This window comes from Amblyomma maculatum, chromosome 1, assembly GCF_055883805.1.
Source record: "Amblyomma maculatum isolate TAMU_Amacu chromosome 1, ASM5588380v1, whole genome shotgun sequence".
Taxonomy (NCBI): domain Eukaryota; kingdom Metazoa; phylum Arthropoda; class Arachnida; order Ixodida; family Ixodidae; genus Amblyomma; species Amblyomma maculatum.
In genome coordinates, this window is record NC_139344.1 from 89,880,792 (window position 1) to 89,905,243 (window position 24,452).

General features: G+C 44.7%; 4 non-coding genes and 1 pseudogene across 4 annotated transcripts; all 5 read right to left on the reverse strand.

Annotated features, from left to right (window-relative positions):
- Positions 1 to 18,350: 18,350 nt before the first annotated feature.
- Positions 18,351 to 18,423, reverse strand: TRNAM-CAU (transfer RNA methionine (anticodon CAU)). Its single transcript has one exon. It is a non-coding gene; the product is annotated as a tRNA-Met (tRNA).
- A 647-nt stretch (positions 18,424 to 19,070) lies between these two features.
- Positions 19,071 to 19,143, reverse strand: TRNAM-CAU (transfer RNA methionine (anticodon CAU)). Its single transcript has one exon. It is a non-coding gene; the product is annotated as a tRNA-Met (tRNA).
- A 4,006-nt stretch (positions 19,144 to 23,149) lies between these two features.
- Positions 23,150 to 24,041, reverse strand: LOC146203135 (uncharacterized; annotated as a pseudogene).
- Positions 24,042 to 24,179: 138 nt separating this feature from the next.
- Positions 24,180 to 24,252, reverse strand: TRNAM-CAU (transfer RNA methionine (anticodon CAU)). The gene has a single exon. It is a non-coding gene; the product is annotated as a tRNA-Met (tRNA).
- Positions 24,253 to 24,333: 81 nt separating this feature from the next.
- Positions 24,334 to 24,406, reverse strand: TRNAM-CAU (transfer RNA methionine (anticodon CAU)). The gene has a single exon. It is a non-coding gene; the product is annotated as a tRNA-Met (tRNA).
- Positions 24,407 to 24,452: the final 46 nt, after the last annotated feature.

Here is a 24,452-nt window from a genome sequence, read left to right on the forward strand (position 1 = left end):
CAAATTATGTTTGGAGCATGTTTCTAGGCCCTAACACTTTTGTTAATGGCAATTTTCGCTTCCTAACACATTAAAAACACAATTTGGTTGCTTTTTATGCCATGTTTAATGTTTTGCTGAATACAAAACCTGACAAACAGATAAAACATGTACGGATCCTTAATATAACACAACTGACCTAAGCAACAATTTGCAAGACTAGCAGCAAATAGAATGCTTGTTTGTATACTTATAAGTAAACAACTGAAAGCTTTTCACTATTTTAACTTGACATATTCGGTCTACCACTTTGATGCGCTCAAGCACCGCCACTAAAAACAACGATCAGGAGCATATTTCTTATCTATACCTTGTGCATATCCTTTTTGATTCTATGCTCGTGCTGATAAATTTCTGGGCACTGTTCAGTATAGTGCCTTCAGGGAGTATAGACGGCATGAAGGGTAGCCTCTTCGTCCTTCAGATTCTTTACTTCGTGGCCTTCTGCCAGTGTTGCTCACATCATCGCTTGAGCCACAGTGGGGCTTCCTTAAATAAATTCAACACAATGGCAATAGGCTCTGTATGGCTTTCTAACACATTTACCGATTGGCACTTAAGTGGCATCACTCCCATAAGAGTTTAAGTATGTCTTTGGCGTAGGCATGACAGCAACGGTGGTGTACCTGATCCAGACCTTTGTGGACAAGTTTTTTAAATGCTTGTGGTAGTTTTCAGTGCCTACTTTGCTCGCTGATCTCGGTTCCTGCCCTACTGATGATTGAAAAGGCTGGAAGAAAGCACTATATCACATACACAGAGCACTTCCTTGCAAATAATTCCCTCATTCATTTTGTGGCTCGTTGTAAATTTACTTGTGAGCAAACATTCATTATGCTCCATGCTTTCCTAGTTTATAAAACTTTTATACATGTTAGGCTCAGCACGAGCGCTGCTAACCTTATATACCTCTGCCATCGGCCTGCTGCCATCGTTTTGAGTATGGCAGCCCCCGTATCCTGTACATGCATCTCACAATCTGTCATCGCCCTTCTGTGCTTCTCAGGGTCATATAATCAAACTGCATCAGAGCGCAAGTTTCATGAGCCCACTTTGTGGCAAACTGTTTTGCTTCCTTTGATGGCACAACATCGAGGCAGCCGGGTTGGAGCAGTTTTGGAGCAATATTGCATTTCGGAGCAGGATGGAGCAGGAGAAGCAGTTTAGAGCAGAATTGAGCAAATGGAGCAGGACTTCCATCCCTAGGCCGGTATCACTGAGAGCAATTTGATAGCGTCATCACTCTTTGGTATCAACACCATGTGCGTTATTCTAAATTACGGGGACGTTTCTTCCTTATCATACGCCTCGTTTAAACTCGATGCAATGCATGTGCACTTCACCCTTAAAAGCTTTATAAAAAGCTGCGCCCAATCCATCAGGACCAGGCGATTTTCCAGCGGTCAAGTCATCTATCGCATTTTCTATCTCTCGCATGCTAATGGGCCCCTCCAAGCTTTCTTTCACAGTGTTATCGAGTATTGGCATCAGTGGCAAAAATTATTTTTCAAACCCTTACTCTACTCGCCTTGCGTGATCTAGCAAGGAGCGAAAATATTCTACTAGCGCTCGTTGTATCTCAACCCTGTCGCTTGTGAAACCCGTTGCACGTTTATCTGTATTTGATTCTTCATCGCGTACATTTTTTACTCTCCTAATGCGAACGTTTTGTTCTCGCAAAGAGTCGAAGCCTAGGGTGGAAACCTATTCAGTAATGCCCAATGCAAGAAAAATGAAACCGCCTCGCTCCGGGTGAGGGCCGAACTCACGACCTTCAGACTATAAGACTGACGTGCTGCCTACAGCGCTACTGAGTTTTTTTTTCTTTATTGCCTTCTCGGACAACAATTCAAACAATACAGACGCTGCAAGAACACACCAGTACAGGCAGGCCTGGCGCAGTTAAGAGTTTTTCAATCTAATAAATTTTTCAAGAACAGCCATCCATTGCGGCGGTTCCGTTTGTTGTTGGTTGGTTGGTTCGGGGGTTTAACGTCCCAAAGCAACCCAGGCTATGAGAGACGCCGTAGTGGAGGACTCCGGAAATTTAGACCACCTGGGGTTCTTTAACGTGCACTGACATCGCACAGCACACGGGCGCCTTGCTTTTCGCCTCCATCGAAAAGCGGCCACCGAGGCCGGGATTCGATCCCGCGTCCTTGGGAACAGTAGTCGAGCGCCGTAACCACTGCGCCACCCCGGCGGTGTGGTTCCGTTTGTGTGTGATGCACCTCTGCAACGTATGTTACACTCTCAATAAAATTTTCACGGGCAGAGCGAACAACGATGTCAGCATGTCTCACTGACATCCTTGTTCTCCATAAATTGTGGAGGCCCAGGAGCATGAACACATCATGCGGCGTGTCATCTTCGCTCGCTGCAGTTAAACACCTGATTCCTGAAGGGGTAATTGGTAGTTCCCTTTTAAGTGTTCGATGTAAAATGTCCCAGAAAAAGATCTGGTTCCAGCATTCAATAAATACACGTTCAATGGTTGCATGGTTTTTTGCTCAAAAGGCAATTAACTATCCAGGGTACAGAAATTCCTTCTTCCTCGAGCCATGTTTTCACTGGAAGAGTGTTCGTGCGCAGACTGAAAAAGGTTTTTGTAGAAGTACCTTGAGCTATTTTATGTTGCTCTGATGCGCCATGAAAGCATTCACGGCTTCGAACTACAGTCATCAGAAGTGAAAATGCTAACTTATGCCGATGATATTGCTGTATTTTGTGAGGACAGGACTAGCTTCCTTGAGGCGGTTGAAGTAGCCCAGATATTTTGCAAACAGACAGGCTCTCAGACTAATTGGGAAAAGATCGTTGGCATCTGGCACGGTTACTGGGACTTTACTCCAACCTAATCTGAAAACATGTAGTGAACGGCGACACCCGCTAAATATCTGGGAATCCCATTACAGTATTACTAAGAAAAAATTAAAGAGCATTGCAGAATCTGCATTGGAGTAATGCGAAAGTAAGGATGCTGCAAATGGTTGCTTCTGGTTGCTTCTAGTTGCTTAATTTACTTCTTGTATGCCCATTTTATTATTTGGTACTTTCAAATTGCGCGCCAATCCCTTCTTATGCCCTTTTTCAGCTCTGCTTCCGGTTGCGTGACGTAATTCACTTCTTGTTTACCCATTTTAGTCGTTGGTACTTCCAAATTGCGCACCAATTCCTTCCTATGCCCGTTTTCGGCTCTACTTCCGGTTGCGTGACGTCACATCCTTGACGTCCCATTAATTCACTTCTCGTTCACCCATTTTAGTCTTCGGTACTTTCAAATTGCGCGCCAATCCCTTCCTATGCCCTTTTTCGACCCTACTTCCAGTTGTGTGACGTCACATCCTTGATGTCTTCCTAATTGACGGCCTTAATTAACTACTTTAGTCTTTGGTACTTTCTAATTGCGCGCCAATCCCTTCCTATGCCCTTGTTTGGCTGGACTTTAGGTTGCGTGACGTTACATCTTTGACCTCACCATAACTGACTGATTTAAGTAACTATTTTAGTATTTGATACATTCAAATGTGGCGCCAAGCCCACTGGCTAATGAGAACATTTTCATTTTACATTTACATTTTTTACCTCTAATTAATTACCTAATTACCTTTTTGGCCTAATTATTTTTCGCGCACACGACGTCACCCTCTATCGATTGACACCACTCATTAACCTCTACCACTTCTCAATTACTCCCTACTGAGGACAACTTTTACATTTTGTGCCTGTAAATTATTACCTAATTATTTTATCGGCCTGATTATTTTTTTCGAACAAAACATTACGTCACCCTCCATTAATTGACACCAATCATTAATCTCTAGCACTCCTCAATTACTCGCCACTCCTGCGAACACGATTTTTCTGACGCGGTCTGCGGACAGAAATCTGAACATAGCGAAGCAATGCTTTCGCATTAATAATGAATATTGAGAAGCAGAAATTGCTAGCTTGAATGAAAACACTGAATAATGGCAGGGTCGTGGTTTCTCGATGTTAGGCCGGGCTACAGTAATTAATGTATTCCTTAACGCAAGGATTTGGTATGTATTGCAAATACTTTTCATGTCACGAGCGAATGTACAAATAAAAAACGCATAGATCATTTGCGGTGTTTATTTGGGGTTCGTTCTGGGAGTTAGTCGCACAAATCTGTTTAGATCTGATGGCGATGGTGGACTTGGGCTATCAAATTTGTTTCACACTAATTGTGTTACGCTTTTTTTTACAATTTCAAAGTGATGACTCTTTTCGTGCAATATGTTACATGTCTGACTGGCTAAAGCTTGGCCTGATTTCGTTGCTACCATCAGTGACTCTGTGAATTGTAGAGTCACTGGTTTTTTGCATGAGGTTGTTGTGTCATACCGCATGATAACAGTGCGGGTTTCTTTGCAGTACTTGTCTTTGATTAACAAAATGGTTTGGTTTGGTTTGTGGGGTTTATAGTCTCAAAGCAACTCAGGCTATGAGAGACACCGTAGTGGAGGACTCCGGAAATTTCGACCACCTGGGGTTCTATAACGTGCACTAACATCGCACAGCACACCGGCGCCTTGCTTTTCGACTCCGTCGAAAAGCGGCTGCCGAGGCCGGGATTCGACCCCGCGTCCTTGGGAACAGCAGTCGAGTGCCGTAACCACTGCACCACCCCGGCGGGGCGGTTAACAAAATGAAAATGTTTAATTGATGTTATGATTCTAGGCCCTCTGCACAGAACGGTGCACTCTGGAGGCCCACGAGGTGACGCTTTAAAAAGAGCCTCTAACTGCGCTAACGAGGCGAATGTTTTGTTCTCGTATAGGGCCAAAGCCTAGGAAAGAAAACCATTCATAATGCCCGATGCAAAAAAAAAAAAAAATGAAACCTTGCCCCGGGTAATTATCCAACTAACGACCTTCAGATTATGAGACTGACGCGCTGTCTACTGTGCTACCAAGGCTTTTTTTTTTTCTTTATTGTTGGTCAACAAAGTACATACAGGCCTAAAAATCAATAGCCTACCTTTGGATTAAGCGATGTATTAAAACGATTCATTTTGATCGAAACGTCGATCACATCCATCCACTGAGGTTGCTCAGGCTGACTACGGAGAACATCTCTGAGAAATATGAAGTTGTCCCTGACCGTTCGTACATCTTCTTCGTCGCGCCTAAATGCCATCCGCGTTTTCCAAATGCTGTGGAGGCCCAGCACCATAATCATGTCGCATGGGGCCTCGTCACTTTGTACCGTAAGAAACTGGATGCCGTAAGGATTAATGCGCAGTTCTTTTTATAAAGTTCTTTGTAATATATCCCAGTGAAAAACGGGATCCCAGCAGTGTATAAAAACGTGATCGATAATCTGTTTTTTTTTTTTGTTTTTTTTTTTTTTTTTTTTTTTTTTTTTTAGAGATTGTGCAGTTGAGGGTTCAAAATACAAATGTACCGTCTTTGCCAAAAGTAGCCGAGCAGTCCAGCCGGCCGGCGGAGCAGGCACGGGGCCGATCTGCAGCGCTACCATCGCCGTCGCTGGCCGCTGCTCTCCGGCGGCGAGTGTAAGCTGACTGACGTAAACACGCTCCCTCGCTCTTCTTCTTGGGATAATAAAAACTAAGCGAGTATCATGTGGGGTGCCTGATTTGGCGTCTTCAGAACGCTGCGCTACTGAAGGGCGCTCCGCATAGCATAACTCATTCAATGCTCCTTTTTCTGGCGCTGTGAAGCTCGCACTTCCTTAGATTGCCTTCGCGTTTAATATCGGTACAGTGCTCTCGTAGTTTCAATGAATGGACAAATAAACGCTTTTCGACGCGTTTGGATCGTCCGGAAAGTATGGCGAGGAATCGATTTCGAAAACTCGATGCGCTTTTCTTGCGGTTCCTAGTCGCCTATTGTGACCACTACCGAATTTGTTGTGACGCTAAGTTAAGAAAAATAAAGACTTCCAGCTGTTTCATGTGCCCCTCTTGCTGAGTACCTTCTTTACTGCTATTTGGTAACGTACAAAAAGTGCGCAGTGTTTTCCTCGTTGGTAGTTACGTTCGTGCGTCAGCCTGCTGTTAATCTCTTCGTTTAATTAATGTACTGCATAAAAATGTAATTCTCACACCTTAAACATATGTCGCCCATTTTCCCAATAAGTGCGGCCGTTTCTTCTTTATTTGTTTCTTTTACGAGGGAACACCATGCCAGCAACCTAATAGCAACATGTTCTGTAATTGAAAAGAGATTCGGAAGCGCAGCATTTGATTTGCACTGGAAATTAATTTTTCGTTACTGCCTATTCCCTAGTGACTTGATTGGTAGTTTAGTGCCCGCTGGCAGAGTGGTGCATCGGTGACTCGATAAATAGGCTGCTGGAATAGAACCTTCAAGTGCAACACAAGATCAAGCTTGCAAACCTCAGACTCGCGTCTTTACTGAACTCCCTGGCAGCAAAAAGGTGGCAGCAAAAAGGAAGTTTAATTCGGAAGGAATTTCAATGCAAGTGGAAGCAAAACGTCTTCATAGGCATCCTTCGCAATAGCAAGGCTTTCTTGGGGCATCATATGCTAGGGAACATTTAAATCACTCATTCGGTATTGCCAAATACTTTTTGAAGCAGTTGCAAATCTCTGCTCAGATTTTCAGCATTCAGATTGATGTTGCAATCGCAAAAACCATTAAACACCTCTGTGCGTTAACAAGAGGCGGCAAATGCGAAAATAACGAATTCGCCTCATTACATGGACACGAATAGCTGCACTAGAAACAGCGGTAAACATCGCCTCGTTTCATTTATCTCTAGCACAGCGAAGCGTCCCCATCGCAGAGTAGGAATCGCGAGAAACACAAAACCCAGGTTTCTATCGTGTCCTATCTCCCTGTGCTAACATTCCAAACGAGACAAAAAAAAAAAAAAAAAACTCTTTTCGAATCACTTCATCTACGGGAGCTGTGTTTTGGGATTCAATATTCAAGGCTTTCTAACGAAGAGCACAGATACACGAAGCCGGCCCAAAACCAGCGTTGAGTGTGTTTTGCTGTGCACAGCGCCCTCCAACTAGCACAGCGTTTTAAAGGAACGTAATTGGACTCCGCACATGGTACCCGCTTACATTTTATCATCCCCCCAAAAATAATGACGGAGTAGCCTCACGTCAGCACGCTTACACTCGCAGCCGGCGAGCAGCGGCCACCGACGGCGACCGCCACGCCGCAGGTCGGCCCTGCGCTTGCTCCGCCGGCCGGCTGGGCTGCTCGGTTACTTTTGGCAAAGACGGTACCTTTTCTATTAAGCCGCATTTTTACAGGAAGAGTACCAGAGTGAGGCTTGAAGAAAAACGATTTGACGGTTGGTTTAACGGGCGTCTTCCTAACTCTCTTTAAGACATCTTGTCCTGGGAATCAACAATATATAGATCGGTATAGGGGTACGGGTACAAACAGGTTGAGCAAGTCCTTATACAATTTTGTCTTGGATACAGTACTAAGATACTGAACCGAAAAATGGGCACGCAAAATTTGTAAGGCAAAAACAACTCTTAAAAATCCAGCGACACCGCGATTTCTGGCCGGTTAACTAGGCACAACAAAGCCTGGTATCACGTAACCTAAGCGCATCTGCATCATTGTGCGCAACAAAGACTCTGTTTGATCGCACAAAAAAAAAAAAAGAAATATTGACACAACTTGTCTCAGAAACAAGTTCGAAACACCAATGCCACCCCTTTTCATGGGAAGAAACATATTCGTGCGGCTAGTTCGCTCCCAGTTTGAGTTTAAATAAAAACTGCAAATACTCTATGCAGTTTCTGCACATTCAAGCGGAATAAGCATAAAAATTGCAGCAAATACCAAATTTTGGTAATCAAAAACAAATTGCAGACACTTGCACGTGCGAACACTGAGAGGTCGCGCCCTTTCCACCCATCTGCTTTTTGCTCAGTCGTTTACGTTGTGTCGTTCCACAACTCTTTGCTGCTCTTATAATGATCTAATGGTACACCCAAGTACTTCGCTGGAACAGTTGCCCACAGTATATTAGCAGACAATTGTCAGTGTATTATCCCATTCACCGCGCCAACAAACAATGCTCTTCTCCCAGTTGATTTCACACCCTGTCTTTATGCAGTAGTCACACGCAACTCGAACGCCTTCTTTAAAGCTTTGCCGATCTGCGCAAATAACTGCGATATCATCTGCGTAAGCCAGTACTTTTACCTGCATAAACTGGAGAGTGAACCCATAGACACATTCATTATGTATCAATGATAACAGAAACGGCCCAAGATAAATAGCGAAAAGCAGAGGTGAAAGTGAACAACCTCGCCGTATTGAAGAACAAACAGGCGCACATTCTGATAACTGCTTATTCACAATCATACATGCGACACAGTTTTCATACGCCATCGACACACTGATAAATGAGCCGAGTATTGCGAAAAGAATTTCTTGCGACACTCTATCGAAAGCCTTCGCAAGATTAAGCTGCATCATAGCAACCAACTCGTTCTACAAAGGCGTCACAGCAATTAAGAACAGTTCTTGCAATGTGCACATTTGTTCCGATGGTGCGGCCTATAATACCGCACGTTTTATGTGGCCCTACAAGATCTTTTATAACATTTTGCACTATTTTGGCAAGTATCTTCATAAACACTTTATAATCGACATTTGTGAGGCTTATCAGACGATAAGCCCCGATCGACAGCAATTAAGTCTCGTCCTCACTTTTAGGTGTTAAAATCACATGGGCTGTTCTAAATCACGAGGGCATTTTTTTTTTTGTCCTTAATTTCCGTGAGGACACAATGAAGAACCTCAGTGATCTCTCTTTTGAAACGCTTATAGAAGCCGGCACCTAAGCCGTCAGGACCAGGAGCTTTTCCAGCGCTCTACTCTTCGATAGCTCTTTCAATTTCTGTCATGCTTATTGGCCTCTCCAGATTTCTTTGTTAGTTTCGTCTTCTAGCTTCAGCATGCGGGACAAGATGGTATTTATCTTCTTCTTGAATCTGTCGTCGCCCAAACAATTCCAGGTACTACTCAACAAAAGCCAACTGAATTATATCAGTGTCATTCGTTAGCTTGTTTTTGTATTTTATTTGTTTGATTTCATTCTGAGTCGCGTACTTCTTTTCATCACTCAGCGAACGCTTAGTGGGCACTTCGTCGAGCCAGAGACGTATGCTTTGTTCTTGCAGAGGGTCAAAGTCTAGGGCGGAAACCCATTCCGTAATGTCCAATGAAAAAAAAAAAAATGAAAACGCCTTAACCCGTGTGAGGATCGAACTCACGACCTTCAGATTACGAGACTGACACGCTGCCTACTGCGTTACCGAGACTTTTTTTTTTCTTTATTACCGTCTTGGCAGCACGAACACAAAATACATTTATATGACAATAAAAGCAACAAACACTTTCAGGCTACCGCAAGATGATAGAATGGATTAAAGGCTTTTAATTTTTCGAGGATTGGCAACCACTCAGGTTGAGAATATTGCTGCCGGAACACTTCCTGTGTGTAGATGATGCTTTCAATGAAATACTGATAAGAAGGATGTACAATAATACGTTCATGTCTTACATTCATTCGCGGGCGCCAAACACTGGGCATGCAGAGCGCCATTAACAGGTCGCAAGGCCCTTCACCTGGTTCTACGCATGGTAGGAAACGTATTTTAAAAGGCATAAAAGGTAACTTTTTTTCAGGGTGCATTTCAAGACATTCCAAAGAAAAACCGCATCGTGACAGTCTAGCAAGATATGTTAAATTGTTTCCATCTTTTTACATATAATACAATCGACCAACCACAATAATGAAAGACCTTTGCTCGGGAACCACGGTTTCACCGGAAGTGTGCCAATGTGCAATTGTGCAATTAAAAAAGAACGAACGCACTGAGGGCTCCAGAGGCATTCTTTTGATTCTTTTCAGCACGTCGCGTTCTGGACCCAAAAGATATCGACTGCGATAAACTGGCACCGGCAAAAACACATCCAGCAGATCTTTGTACAACATTTTCTTTGTGAAAAGCGCCAGATACTCATCCGAAAATCTCGACCTGAGGATGCGGACAGCTGAACAAACGTTTAGCAAGAAAAAAAAAAGAAAAATAATAAATAAAAAAAAAAACACTTAACCTACTTCGGCCGGCAGACAAAGACGACACTACATAATCAGGCAATGATGTCGACAATCGTGCTTGAACAACAGTTTGAAGAAAATAATTTTGTTGCCGCAAGAAAAAGAATCTGGTCACTATCTGTCTCAAATAAATGCGATAATCCTAGACCCCCATTCCGCACTCTGTGGAACAGATTACATTGGCTGGAGCGCTCCCATGTTGACGCCAAAATAAACGTTGCGAACACTCTATGCAACTTTTGCACGGAAATCCTGGGTAAAGATAACACTTGAAGAACATGAAATATCTTCGCTATTAAAACATTGCAAACAGTCGGTCTTGCAAACATGGAAAAGTCATGACCTCCCCACTTGTTTGTCTTAGCCTCAATGCGCTATGCTTCGTCAGACCAATATTTTTTATTCTCTTTGTAGTGGACTAGTGGCACGCCAAGGTACTTACCTGACGTGTCAACCCACTTCATTCGGTAACAGTTCCGACGTGGCTTGCCAGCTTCCATGACAAAATCCAAAACACTTTGGTCAGCTTATTGCACAGCCGCTCGCATCCCAAAAATTTACGGCTCTTTCACCACTTCTTGCACACTTTCCTGGTCACTACAGAACACTGATATATCGTCTGCATATGCCAAGACACTGTACTTCTTTATCACAAAAAGTATAACCACTAATATTTTGCCTTGTGAGCAACTTAGACAAAATGGTTCCAGGTACAGTGCGAAAAGAAGTGGAGAAATAGGACAACCTTGTCTCACCAACGAAAACACTGGAATGCTATCACTCAGGTGCTTATTTATAATGAACAATGATTGACAGCCACTATACACCATTTTCACTTCGTCAGTGATAACACGGCCTACATTTACATGCTCTAAAAGCACGAATAAGAATTCATGTGCAACTCTATCGAACGCCTTATACAGGTCTAGTTGCATCATGGCGACACGACCCTGCGTTGCATTGCAACATTCAAGAACACTTCTAGCTTCGTGTACGTTAGTAAAAATCGTTATTTCTTTTAAACCACAGGTCTGATGTGGGCCAACAAGAGTTTTAATCAGACTTTGTAGTCATTCACCTAACACTTTCATATAGATTTTGCAATCCACATTAGTTAAACTTATTGGGCGGCAAGATTCCACTGACTAACTTCGTTGGGTCATCCGTTTTCGGGATTAATACCACGTGGGAGGTTCGGAAAAAAGGAGGCATTAAACTTCTTTCATAACACTAAGCTATTACTCCTTGTAACACTATTGCCATTTCCGATTTAAAAGCCTTCTAAAGTGCTACCCCAAGACCATCCGGCCCAGGCGACTTATTTAAACTCAGCTCTTGTACTGCAGCTTCGATTTCTGCAGCGGTTATGTCGTCTTCAAGTGCGTGCGCCAGTTCATCCTCAACTCTAGGCATCAGTGGCAGGAATTCTGTTTTGTACTGCTTAACATTAGGTGTTTTCAGGCTGAACAAATCTCGATAATATTCCAAAAACGCCAGTTCAATCTTCTCGCTTTCAGAAATTACTTCATGTTGGCAACAAATTTTCTTTATCCCTTTTGAAACAGCATACCGCTTTTCCTCGCTAAGCGCCCTTTTTGTGGGGGTTTCAACAAGGGAATATCTTTCACTGCGAGCCCTTATCACTGCCCTGTGATACTTCGTTTCATCTATAAGTTCCAGCTTAGTTTTAGTCTCTTTTCTTTCTTGTTTGTACAAACCAGGCTTCACACCTTCCATACTGAGCATAAAATCAAGCTCTGTCTGCAATTCCCCTTTTTGTTTTTCTTTACGCTTTAAAGCACATGCTCTTTCTATGGCAGCCATTTTAACATCGCATTTAAATTGTTCCCAAGCTTGTATAAGGTCTGAATACTTTTCTAACAAATTTTTGATTAGGTTTTTTAATTTGTTGGCAAACTCCTCATCCTGCAATAATCTGTCATTAAATTTCCACAATTCCCAGCTAAACTTTACCGCCTTTTTCTTCTCCCCAAGCGTGACCATGACTAATGAATGATCACTGAAGCTCACGCGCATTGTTTAGTACTGGGAACACAAAGGCACGCACTCAACAGGCACATAAAGTCTGTCCAGCCTAGCATGAATACTGCCTTAGAAATTCGTGTACTGGACTTTTCCTCCTCCCTGCAGTACAATGCCAATATCTTCTAATTCCGCCTCATTAACAACCTCTGAAAGCAGCTCAGCACTCCTGTCGCGAAGAATTTTGTTGTTTTATCTTCTGGTCTGTACACACAGTTAAAATCTCCAAGCATTAAAACACGTTTTTCACTTAGCAGGAAAGGTTGAACACGGCGAAAAACGGTTTCCCGTTTATAAATTCCATTGGGTGCATATACACACACAGCTCTCCCCTCAAAGCCAAAATAGTTGAAATCAGATACTATGATACGGCCACTTTCGCATAAACATACGGATTCCATAATCACTTTGCAGTTCCGCGTTAAAATTAGACACCCTCCCGACATTTTGTTCGCATGGCTTACGCACACACTGAAAAGCGCGCAGTAGACTTACGCCATCGAATCTCACTGCGAGAACAAAGCATCCGCTTCGATACCGCAGTGTTCAGGAAACTGCGCGACGGAAGCAGATGCTTTGCTCTTGCAGAGGGTCAATCATAGGGTGGAAACCCATTCCGTAATGCCCGATGCGAAAAATTAAACCGCTTTGCCCTGGATGAAGATCGAACTCACGACCTTCAGATTATGAAACTGACTAGCTGCCTACTGCGCTACCGAGGCTTTTTGTTTTCTTTATTACCGCGGGTGCTTTGTTCTCGCAGAGAGTCAAAGCAGATGAAACAGCCTTGCCGCGGTTGAGGATCGAACTCACGACCTTCAGATCGTGAGACTGACGTGCTACCTAATGCACTACCGAGGCTTTGTTTTCTTTATTTCCTTTTAACAATGATATTTACAGTGGGGTAAAGTCAAAGTATAATGCCACAAAGCGCTCTAGCAAAAGTAAGGGTTCACAAAGTTTCAAAAATGCTTTAGGTTGGCCAGTTTACTCAAAACTGGCATCCATTCAGGTTTCTTACTTTGGGAAATATAGATGTCGGTCAGGTTGTTGATACTCTCAATGAAATACTCCCTCAATGAGCGAGCATCCACGTCCGCGTGCCTCACAGCCATTCTCGTTTTCCATACACTGTGGAGGCAAAGCAACATGAATAAGTCATATGGCACACCTCCTTGATTATGGACCAGCACAAACCGTATACCATAGGGTGTAATTGGAAAGTCCTTTTTTAAAGTCCTCTGCAAGATACCGATCATTACACTGAGGAGGGGAAGGTAAGGATGTCCTAAAAAGAGTTAAAAAGATGAGCACAGGTCGTCAGCAAAACGTTATTTCTTCCTATTACACAGTGGTGCATACCTGTTAAACCGTGGTTGAGGGAAAAAGGTGTCTTTGTTCCGTGGTCGGTGGACTGCTTGATTTGTCATAATCCGGAAACCATAGACCATATTTTTCTTGACTGCTGGGTTGCAGTTTCTTGTGGGATATCTTGCAGGGGACTGCGCTACCAAGGCGGATGCTTTTTTTCTCGCAGGGGGCCATGGAAACCCATTCAGTAATGCCCAATGCAAAAAAAAAAAAAATGAAACCGCCTTTCCCAGGGTGAGTGTCGATCTCACAGCTTTCAGCTTATGAGTCTGACGCGCTGCCTACTGTGCTACCGAGGCTTTCTTTTTTTTTCTTTTTCTTTATTGCCTGACTTTCGCACGACAACACAAATACACACACAAGCCATTGATATAATCAGCCTGCCTGGGGCTGGCTTCGCAGCTCTAAAATTCGTTTAGAACCATCAAAGGGCCGACCTTTGGCAACCACTCAGGATTATTGCTAGCAAACTCGCAATCATGATAAACCAATGGGAAGCCTCACGGAAAAAGCATCGTTCAGGACGTGCATCGGAATCACAGTAATATCCTTCCATTCGTGAACGCCATATACTGTGGAGGCCCATTAGCATGATTGATTCATATGAACCCCCTTCTCATTTTGCGTGGGTATATACCGTGTTCCATAAGGATTAAGAGGTAATTCTTACTTTATGGTTCTTTGATGTACGTGCCCGAAATAAAACCCCTTCCCAACAGTGAAGAAATCCATGATCTATCGTTTCTGGCTGTTTACAAGTAAAGCATTCTGCACCCCACGGAACAAATAAGCCTTTTCTCTGCTCAAACACTTTAATTGGCAAAGTTCCAGTATGGAACCTAAAAATGAAAGTTTTAGCCGCTACCGACACTTGCATTCTCTTTACCTTCTTCAGTACATTCCTGCCAGGGCCTCCACTCCATAAGGCCCTATAGATGGGCTCCGGAAGAACAACGTCGCAAACAATCTTTGTGCAACTTCTTCTTTTTCACAGATGATCTTGAAAATCTTGCAGAAAGAAATCGTACACTTTTGTCAACTTTACTAAAGTAATCAAAAATACCTTCCGCGTAACATTCGGTTGGCACAACAAAATCTGGCAGTGCCCAACCAAGCCTAATTTGGCAAAGCCCGAAGAGATGTGGACTGATGTTCGTGATATAATACAAGAAGTTGCTACTAAGGTAGTTCCAAAGCAAAAGAAATGCAAAAAAGCAAACTGGTTATCTGAAGAGGCTTTGCAAATAGCTGAGGAAAGGAGGATGACAAAAGTTATGGCGGAAAGAGAAAGATACAAGGTTCTCAATGCGGATTTTCGGAAAATAGCAAGGAGAGATAAGAATGCCTTCCTGAACATACAGTGCCAAGCAGTTGAGGACAACAGCCAATTAAGGAACACAAGAGCTCTGTATAAGACAATCAAAGATATCAAAGGAAGCTTCTGTGCCAAGCTGGGCGTGATAAAGGACAAACGAGGCAAGGACCTCACTGAAGCCTCAGAGATAAAGAAGTGGTGGCAGGAATACACAGAAGAACTGTACAAGAAGGACCCGAATGTGCAAACCCAACATAAGACGGTTGTGATTACTGATCTCGAGCCGGGCATCCTGAAGAGTGAAGTTGAATGGGCCTTAGCCAACCTTGCTAAGAACAAAGCTAGCGGAATTGATGGTATTCCAGCTGAGTTGCTTCAAAACCTCAACCACGACGCTGTTAACACTCTGCATACATTATGTCAGAAGATTTGGACAACCCTGCAGTGGCCACAGGATTGGAGGAGGTCAGTTTACATCCCCATTCCAAAGAAAGGCAGTGCCAAAGATTGTTCCAACTACCGCACGATCGCGCTTATTTCGCACGCTAGCAAGGTGATGTTGAAAATCCTCCAAGGTAGGCTGCAGCAGTATGTGGATCGGGAGCTTCCGGACGTGCAAGCTGGGTTTCGCAAGGGCAGAGTAACTAGAGATCAAATTGCCAACCTTCGCTGGATCATGGAAAAAGCAAGAGAGTTCCAGAAACCCATTTACTTCTGCTTTATTGATTATTCGAAAGCGTTTGACTGCGTAGATCACAGCAGATTGTGGCAAGCTCTCCAAGAGATGGGAGTTCCAATTCACCTCATCTGTCTACTCAGGAACCTGTATGAAGGGCAAGAGGCCACAGTCAGAACTGGGCATGGTCTTACTGATTGGTTTCCGATTGAGAAAGGGGTGAGGCAAGGCTGCATACTGTCGCCCTGTCTATTTAACCTATATGCAGAGTGCATCATGAGGAAGGCCGGTCTGGACGAGTCTTCAGCTGGAGTGAAGATTGCTGGAAAACGTATCAACAACCTTAGATATGCGGATGATACCACTTTAATGGCAGAAAGTGAAGTGGAACTCAAGAGACTTCTGATGCGCGTACAAGAAGAGAGTGAGAAGTTTGGGCTTAAACTGAACATTAAAAAGACAAAGATCATGGCGTCTTGCCCTATCAAGTCCTGGAGCATCAATGGACAAGAAGTGGAAGCTGTGACAGATTTTCTCTTCTTGGGCTCCAAGATTACCTCGGAAGGAGACTGCAGCCATGAAATTAGGAGACGCCTGCTTCTGGGAAAGATAGAAATGGTTAGCCTTGACCGCCTAGTAAAGAGCAGAGACATTAGTCTGCCAACCAAGATCCGTATAACTCGTGCAATGGTCTTTCCAGTTGTGATGTATGGATGCGAGAGTTGGACTGTGAAAAAGGCTGACCGCCGAAGAATTGACGCGTTTGAATTGTGGTGCTGGCGAAGACTCTTGAGAGTTCCTTGGACTGCCAGAAGATCAAATCAGTCGATATTGTCGACCATAAACCCTGACTGCTCATTGGAGGGTCAAATTCTAAAGTTAAAGTTCAGCTACTTTGGTCATCTGATGAGAAGAGAGGAGTCGCTGGAGAAAGATTTGATGTTGGGAAAGGTTGAGGGTCGCCGGAGAAGGGGTAGGCAGCGAACGCGATGGTTAGATGGCATCCTCGAGGCACTGCAGATGAAGTTATGTGATGTTAAGAAGATAGTGAGAGACCGGAAAGCGTGGCGTGACATGGTCCATAGGGTCACGAAGAGTCGGACACGACTGAACGCCTGAACTGAACTGAACTGCTCAAAACGGATCATGAACGTCACGCAGGAACAGAAATCTGTTGACAATCTGCCGCAAAAAGAGAATACCTAAGCCCACTCCACCATCCTTGACAGTTCTAAGTAAATTCGTCTGGCTACATCTTTCCCATTTTGCAGCCCACGCAAAAACCGCGAATATCCTATGCAGCTTCTGCACACTCAATTTTGCACATTGTAAAACTTGCATCCCATACCACAGCCTAGAAATGAAAAAAAAGTGGTTGCCCACTGTGGCTCTTGAAAAAAAATGATAAGCCAGTTCCTTTCCGCTTATCTGCCCTTTCCCGCATGTCATCTGTGCATGCGCTGCAATATATCTCGCTATAACGATAGCATTCTAGTGGCACGCCAAGGTACAGTCTTTGCAAAAAGTAACTAGGCTGCTCCAAAGCTGTAGGAGCAAGCGCGCGGCCGTGTGGCGGCGTTGCGCTCGCTGCGGCTTATCGGCGCTCGTCAGCTCCGAGGGTATACTTAGAGCCATTGGCCCTGTAGATATAGTCGAAACTACATATTCCGGCAGTGAATCACGCAATCGCACTTGGATTACCGTTCTAAGAAAAATATCGCTTTGTTCGCGCAAAAAAAAAAAATAAAAAGCACCTGGTTACAATCTGCTTTAAGTATAAATGTGACAATTCCAGTCCACCATTATGCACCCTATGAAACAGATTGCATCGACTAGTACGCTCCCATGTTGAAGCCCACACAAACGTGGCAAATACCCTATGCAGTTTTTGAACAGAAATCCTTGACATAGATAACACTTGCAGTATGTAAAAAATTTTTGCAACTAGGAACATATTGCAAACGGTAGCTCTTGCGAACATAGAAAAGTTATGTCCTCCCCATTTGTTTGTTTGGATTTTCACTTGCTCAACTTCACCGGCCCAACATTCCTTGCTTTCACGGTAATGCGTTAGTGGCACACCAAGGATTGCCTGGCGTTATTGTCCATTGTATACTGGAGAACAGTTGAGGCGCCTATTGCCAGTTTCCATGCCAAAATCCTAAACACTTTGCCCAACTAATTTCACTTCCACTTGCAGTGCAAAAAGCAATGGCTTCTTTTACAACTTCTTGCAACTTAACAATGTCATTAAGTAACTCTGCACTCTTGTCACGAAGGACACGGTTTGTTGTTCTATCTTCCGGTCAACAGACACAGTTGAAGTCGCCAAGCAGGAGAACACCCCTCTCATGTATTAGGAAGAATTTCATATATTGAAAAAACTCTTCGCGCTCAAACGTTCCAGTCGGCGCATAAACTCAGATCACTCTCCAGTCCAATCCAGAAAAACTAAATCACATATCAAAAGCGATGCACTTTCACACGAGAACACAGACTGTACACACACTATGCAATTTCGGATGAAAATGACACATCCCCCCAATCTTCCAACCGCATGACACACGCAAACACTATACCTTGAACGATATATTTCAGCCATTTTCTCAGTTTGTTGATCGCTTTCCATTTTGCTCTCTTGAAATGCTAGCACATCAATTTCATTTTCCAGCAGAAGGCGGTTCAGCTGCTGGCCTACGGCGCTACCGAGGCGGATGTTTTGTCCTCGCGAAAGATCAAAACCTAAGGTAGAAACCTTTTCAATAATGTTCAATGCAGAAAATGAAACCGCCTTGCCCCGGGTGAGGATCGAACTCACGACCTCCAGATCATGAGACTGACGCGCTGCCTACTGCGCTACCGAGGCTTTTTTTTTCTCTATTACCAATTTTTTTAAAAACACAGCATACACTCTGGTTACACAACAAAGAAAAACAAAAGGAATGCTAAAAGCACTAGGCACGTTCTGCCTAAAGCGCTAGATTTAAAAGGGCTTTACTGAAGCCAGCTGGTCCAGTACAGGTAGCCACTCCGGAGAATTATCTTGTGCCCGCAGAATTTCTCTCAGGTATACCACGCTCTCGATGAAGTAGTGTCGAGCGCGGTGTACAACGGTTCGCTCATGCCTGACATCCATACGCGTTTTCCATACGCTATGCATACATATTAACATCACCAAGTCACTCGGCACTCCTTCAGGGTCAGCGCATGGCAGATATCGAATTCCGAATGGCGTTATTGGCAATTCCTTTTTTTAAGTTCGCTTCAAGATATCCCAGAGGAAAAGTGAGTCATGGCACTCCAAGAAGATGTGTTCAATGGTCTCAGGTTTTCTGCAGTTCTTTTTCATTCTTTTTTCAATTGCATTCCGGCACCATGGCTGCAGAACAAAGGGTTCTTTGTACCTTGGTCTATTAACTGCGCTACCGAGGCTGATGTTTTGCCCTCGCGAAAGATCAAAACCTAAGGTAGAAACCTTTTCTATAATGTTCAATGCAAAAAATGAAACCGCCTTGCCACGGGTGAGGATCGAACTCACGACCTTCAGATTATGAGACTGACACGCTGCCTACTGCGCTACCGAGGCCTTTTTTTTTTTTTTTATTGCTGACTGCGACATTTGAAAGTGAAATCAGAGATACAGTGCATAAAACGGGTAAGCCAGGCTTCGGAAAACACTGATTAAAATTGTCTCAGCGACACCGAAACATCAAGCGAGGTAATCCATTCTGGTGGATCAGGGAGTGCTCGGTAACACTCTTAGTGAAACGACACTTTCAACAAAATGCTCGCGAACAGGACGCACGACAAGGTCAGCATGTTCAAATTGCATCCTCGTTTTCCATATTGAGTGCAGGACCAGAAGCATAATCAAATCATATTGTATATCCTGTGAAGTTTCTATCGGCAAGAACCTTGTTCCATATGGATCGAGTGGTAACTGTTTCTTAAGCGTGCGCTGTAAAACATCCCAGTGAAATTTTGGGTCCCAGCAGTCAAGAAAAACATGCTCTATTGTTTCAGGTTTTTTGCATAAAAGAACAATTGGTAGTCCAGGGTATGAAAATGCCTTTGCTCTGAAGCCATGTCTTAACGGGTAGCGTGTTAGTGTGCAATTTAAAGGAAAATGTTTTGACTGAAGATATTACCGGCATTCTTTTAACTCATTTAAGGACGTCTTGTCCGGGGCCCCCACGGTATGGAAAACGGTACAATGGCTGGGGAAGCATGATGTCAGTGAGGTCTCTATAAAGTTTCTTCTTGGTGACATTGCACAGATACTCATGAGAGAAACGCACATTTAACAACCTCTAAGCAAGCATAACTTCACGCAGATATCCAGTCATGGCACCGCATATATGTTGGCATGATGACACCACGAACCCTGGAAGGAGTCTGCTGAGCCTGACTTGAATCACTGTCCGGAGAAATGGATTGTTTTGGTCGCGTAGATAAATAAAGCGCGATACAACCTGGCGCAGAAATAAATGCACAAGCCCTAGTCCTCCCTTCTTGGCAGGAAGGAAAAGATTGGTTAGACGTGTTCTCTCCCATGTCGAAGCCCAAATGAACACAGCAAAAACACGATGAATTTTTTGTACATTGATCCTCATGGCACCCAACACAATCATTACATACCAGATCTTAGACACAAGGAAGAGATTGCAGATTGTGGCTCGGGAAAACATCGACAACTGCCTTCCTTGCCACGCGTCAGCCTTTTCTTTTGCAAACAACGCTTGGTTAGCCCAATATGGCTCTGGGTCGCGATAGGCATCAAGCGGTACACCAAGATAACGTTTTGAAACAGATGAGCAATTGAGCCGAGAAAAATTGTCCGACGTGGCTCCCCAGTCCCCATGCCAAAAGCCATGACTCTTTTCCCAGTTTATCTGGGACCCAGTTCACTCACAAAATTGTTGTACAACAGTTGTGGCATGCTGAATACTGTCTCTGTCTGAGCAAAAAATGGCGATATCATCGGGGTAAGCCAAGATTTCAACATGGGCCGCCTGCAGTCTATAACCTGTTATAAGTTGGCTATTTGCAATGGCCAAACAGAGTGGCTCGAGGTAAACAGCGAACAGCAAGGGCGACAGCGGACATCCTTGCCTCACCGACGACAAAACTGGCAGGCTGCCAGTGAGTTCTCTGTTTACTATGACTCGCGTTGAGCAGTTCGTGTAGGCCATTCTCACTCCCTCGGTTATAATATTACCAACGTTCGAATGCTCCAAAACGCATAGCAGAACCTCTTACGAAACACGGTCGAACGCCTTCGCCAGGCCGAGCTGCATCATAGCCACGCGGTCACCAAATGCATCGCAACACAAGAATACTTCGAGCAACATGGACATTAGTTGCTATACTTCTGCCTTTTATGCCACAAGTCTGGTGTGGTCCAACTAAAGTTGTTATCACTGACTGCAAGCATTTGGCTAGAGCTTTCATAAAAATCTTGTAATCTGCATTGGTAAGAGTGATCGGACGATAGGACCCTACCAACAAATGTTTATCCGCATCATCACTGTTTGGTATGAGCACAATGTGCGAAGTTGTAAAAGGCAAGGGCACTCTTCATTTCGTAAGCTTCATCCAGAACCTTATGCAACATGCGGGCTGCCTTCGTTCTGAAAACTTTGTAAAAAGCCGCTCCTAGACCGTCAGGCCCGGGTGCTTTACCTAGGGCGAGGGCATCGATTGCGCATTGTATTTCGCCCTCAGTAATTGGCTGCTCCAGTTGCTTCTTGACTGTTTCATGCAGACGTGGCATAAGTGAAAGGAATACCTGGAATTCTTCTTTTTCCTCGCGTGAGCAACTAAACAGGTCTTTAAAATGATCGGCAACCATTTTCTTGATAACGGTGTTATCCGATGTGATTGCGTTCCCGGTTGCTAACTGACGTATTTCTTTCTGACATGCATATCTTTTCTCTCGTCAGATAGCGCTCGCTTAGCTTGCGTTTCTCCTGCCCCAGAGCTTCTCTGATCTAGCGCGTACAATCGCCGCTTTGTATTTTTTCGCATCCACACCTTCCAGCTGGCTTTTAACTTCCATTATTTCGTTGGTGTAATTACCAGGCTGAATGTTCCATGCTTATCAAGAACTCCAGTTCTTGCTGAAGTTTTGTTTCGTTCTCTCTTTGCTGATATGCTATGAGGCTGCTTCTTTCGATGGCTTTCATTTTAACTCGCTGTTTAAATCCCTCCCATTCGACTGCAAAACAGGGGGGCTGCATTTCAAGTAACTTTTCGAATTCTTCCGTTACTGCGTTAACGAAGACTTCATCCTCCAACAGCCTCACATTTAATTTGCATAGGTCCCAGTTGAATCGAATATTCCTCTGTCTTTCCCCAAACGTTGCCATCACCAAGCAATGATCACTAAACTGAACGGGCTTGACTTCGTAGGCAGTACATAAGGACACCAACTCATGTGATGCATATATTCTGTGCAGTCTCGCGTGACTTTCACGTTGGAAATGAGTGTACTGCGGACGATTTTAGCCGCTCAGCACGCTTCCTACGTATTCGAGATTGCATTCATGTACCACTGCATTTAGCACTTCTGCACTTTTGTCTCAGACACGTGCACGCTTAGCGCGATCCCAAGCTGAGCACACGGAGTTGAAATCTCCCAACAGTACTATCACTCTGTCACAGTGTATGTAAGCATCAAAACGCTCAAAGAAGTATCGACGCTCTGTTTCAACATTCGGTGCATAGGCACAAATGACACGGAAAGACAGACCAGAATAGGTGAAATCAACGACTAAAAGGCGCCCACTTTGACAAGAAAGCACTGATTCCACACAAATCCCAATGTTATTGCGTATGAATAGGGCACAACCATCTGCATGACATACACATACATGAAACTGCATACGGAAATTGGACACCATTCGATCAGTCGCTTCTTCGTTTTCAATTTTTGTCTCCTGGACGGCAACTACATGTAGGTCATTGTCAAGAAGAACGCGACAATAAGTTAGCACTGCCGTCTCCTTGCACAAAGCCCTCTTACGTTTAGAGTGGCTACCCGTAACGCTGTTTCAAGAATGCTTGCCATGGCTACACGAACGAATGGTGCCCATCACAATGAAACATGCTTCTATTTTGATATCTTTGCGATACCATGAGAACCGCAGGCTTTCCAACCAGAATTCTGCCTTGGATTTAAGAGGAACGTAAGCGCCTTTATCCTGCATCCGTTAAAATACTAATTTATACAGTATTTCAGCCATTGTTTCCACCAATGTCCCCCCCAACCTTTTTACGACCCTGACAGCAAAAAACTACGGAGGCGGCTTACCCGCCTGCCGAGCATCGACGGGAATGCTCGGTCGCGGCTTGAAGGATGATCGCCGCATCCCTGGTCCTGGCGTTTTCGCCGGTGGTTCGTCTCCACCAGTTCCTTCCTGATGCAATTGCTTGCTGTCGGTATCATCATGCGGCCATTTCCCGGCCGGGAGGTTATCCGCTCCGAACGCAGTGCCCATGCTGTCGGCGCCTGCTTGGCTGAGGGCCACGGCGGTGTCTGCATGCTTTCCGTCCGTGCCCTTCGGCGTATCCACGTCTCGTGAAGGCACTTGTTACGGTTCTTCAACCACGGCCTCTTGTACAGTGTTGTCCCCCGCTTGCGGTACAGGTTTATTCGACGTCGCCACAGTGGCTCGCGCACTTACTGCAGCTGATGCTTCCTCCACGTCTGCCTCGTCCTTGAGCAGGTCAGATACATCCTCACTGCCCACGGGTCCGGTTACGCTGGCATAGGTCCGCGAACATTGGCTCTCGTCATGGCCGAAGCGACGACAGACACCGCACCACGGGCTACGGCACTCACGGCGAATGTGACCTGTGGCTCGGCAGCGAAGGCAGAGTGGAGCCCTGCCCGGCACAACAACAAGAGCTAGCTCACCGGACACGCTCAGTTGATGAGGTAGATCGTCAACCTTCACACCGACGTTCAGCTTCAAGGTCACGTTTCTTGTGGTAGAACCTTTGTCTGTCACTCCTTGAATACGCCACCGCTCTCGAGAGATGTCAGTGACCTTGCCGAAGGGAGCGAAGGCGAGACACACGTCCTCGTCTGGTACACTGTGCAGGAGCCAGTGCACCTTCATGTGTATATATATCTCTGTTAGCCGGGTCAATGAAGAGGCATCGCTTCTTCTTCACTTGCAGTTCGCCAATGCTGACCACCTTCTTGACTGCTTCGGCATCCTTTGTAACGGCCCACACATGGCTCATTCGATACGCCCCCAAAGCGATAACTTCGCGGAGTAACGAAAGCTGAGCGAGGGCGTCTCGAAAATCCTCAACCCTATACGGCCGGGCAGTTATGTCAGCGTGCAAAAATACGGTATTTAAAACGAACCGACCTGTGGGCAGACTGGGCAAAAAAACCTGGTACTCATTCTCAGAGGAGAAAAACCTGTTACCGCGGCCCTGCTGGGCCGCTGACACCGCTCCGTGGGAGCCCATGAGAACACGTCCGCTCGCTAGCGAAGCCGGAAGTGGAATCCACTGCGCTACCGAGGCGGATGTTTTGTCGTTGCGAAAGGTCAAAACCTAAGGTAGAAACCTTTTCAATAATGTTCGTTGCAAAAAATGAAACCGCCTTGCCCCGGGTGAGGATCGAACTCACGACCTTCAGATTATGAGACTGACGCGCTGCCTACTGCGCTACCGAGGCGGATAATTCGTTCGCGCAAAGGGTCAAAGCCTAGAGTGGAAACCCATTCAGCAAAGTCCAATACAAAAAACTAAACCGCCTTGCCCCGGGTGAGGATCGAACTCACGACCTTCAGATTATGAGACTGACGCGCTGCCTACTGCGCTACCGAGGCGGATGTTTTGTCCTCGCGAAAGGTCAAAACCTAAGGTAGAAACCTT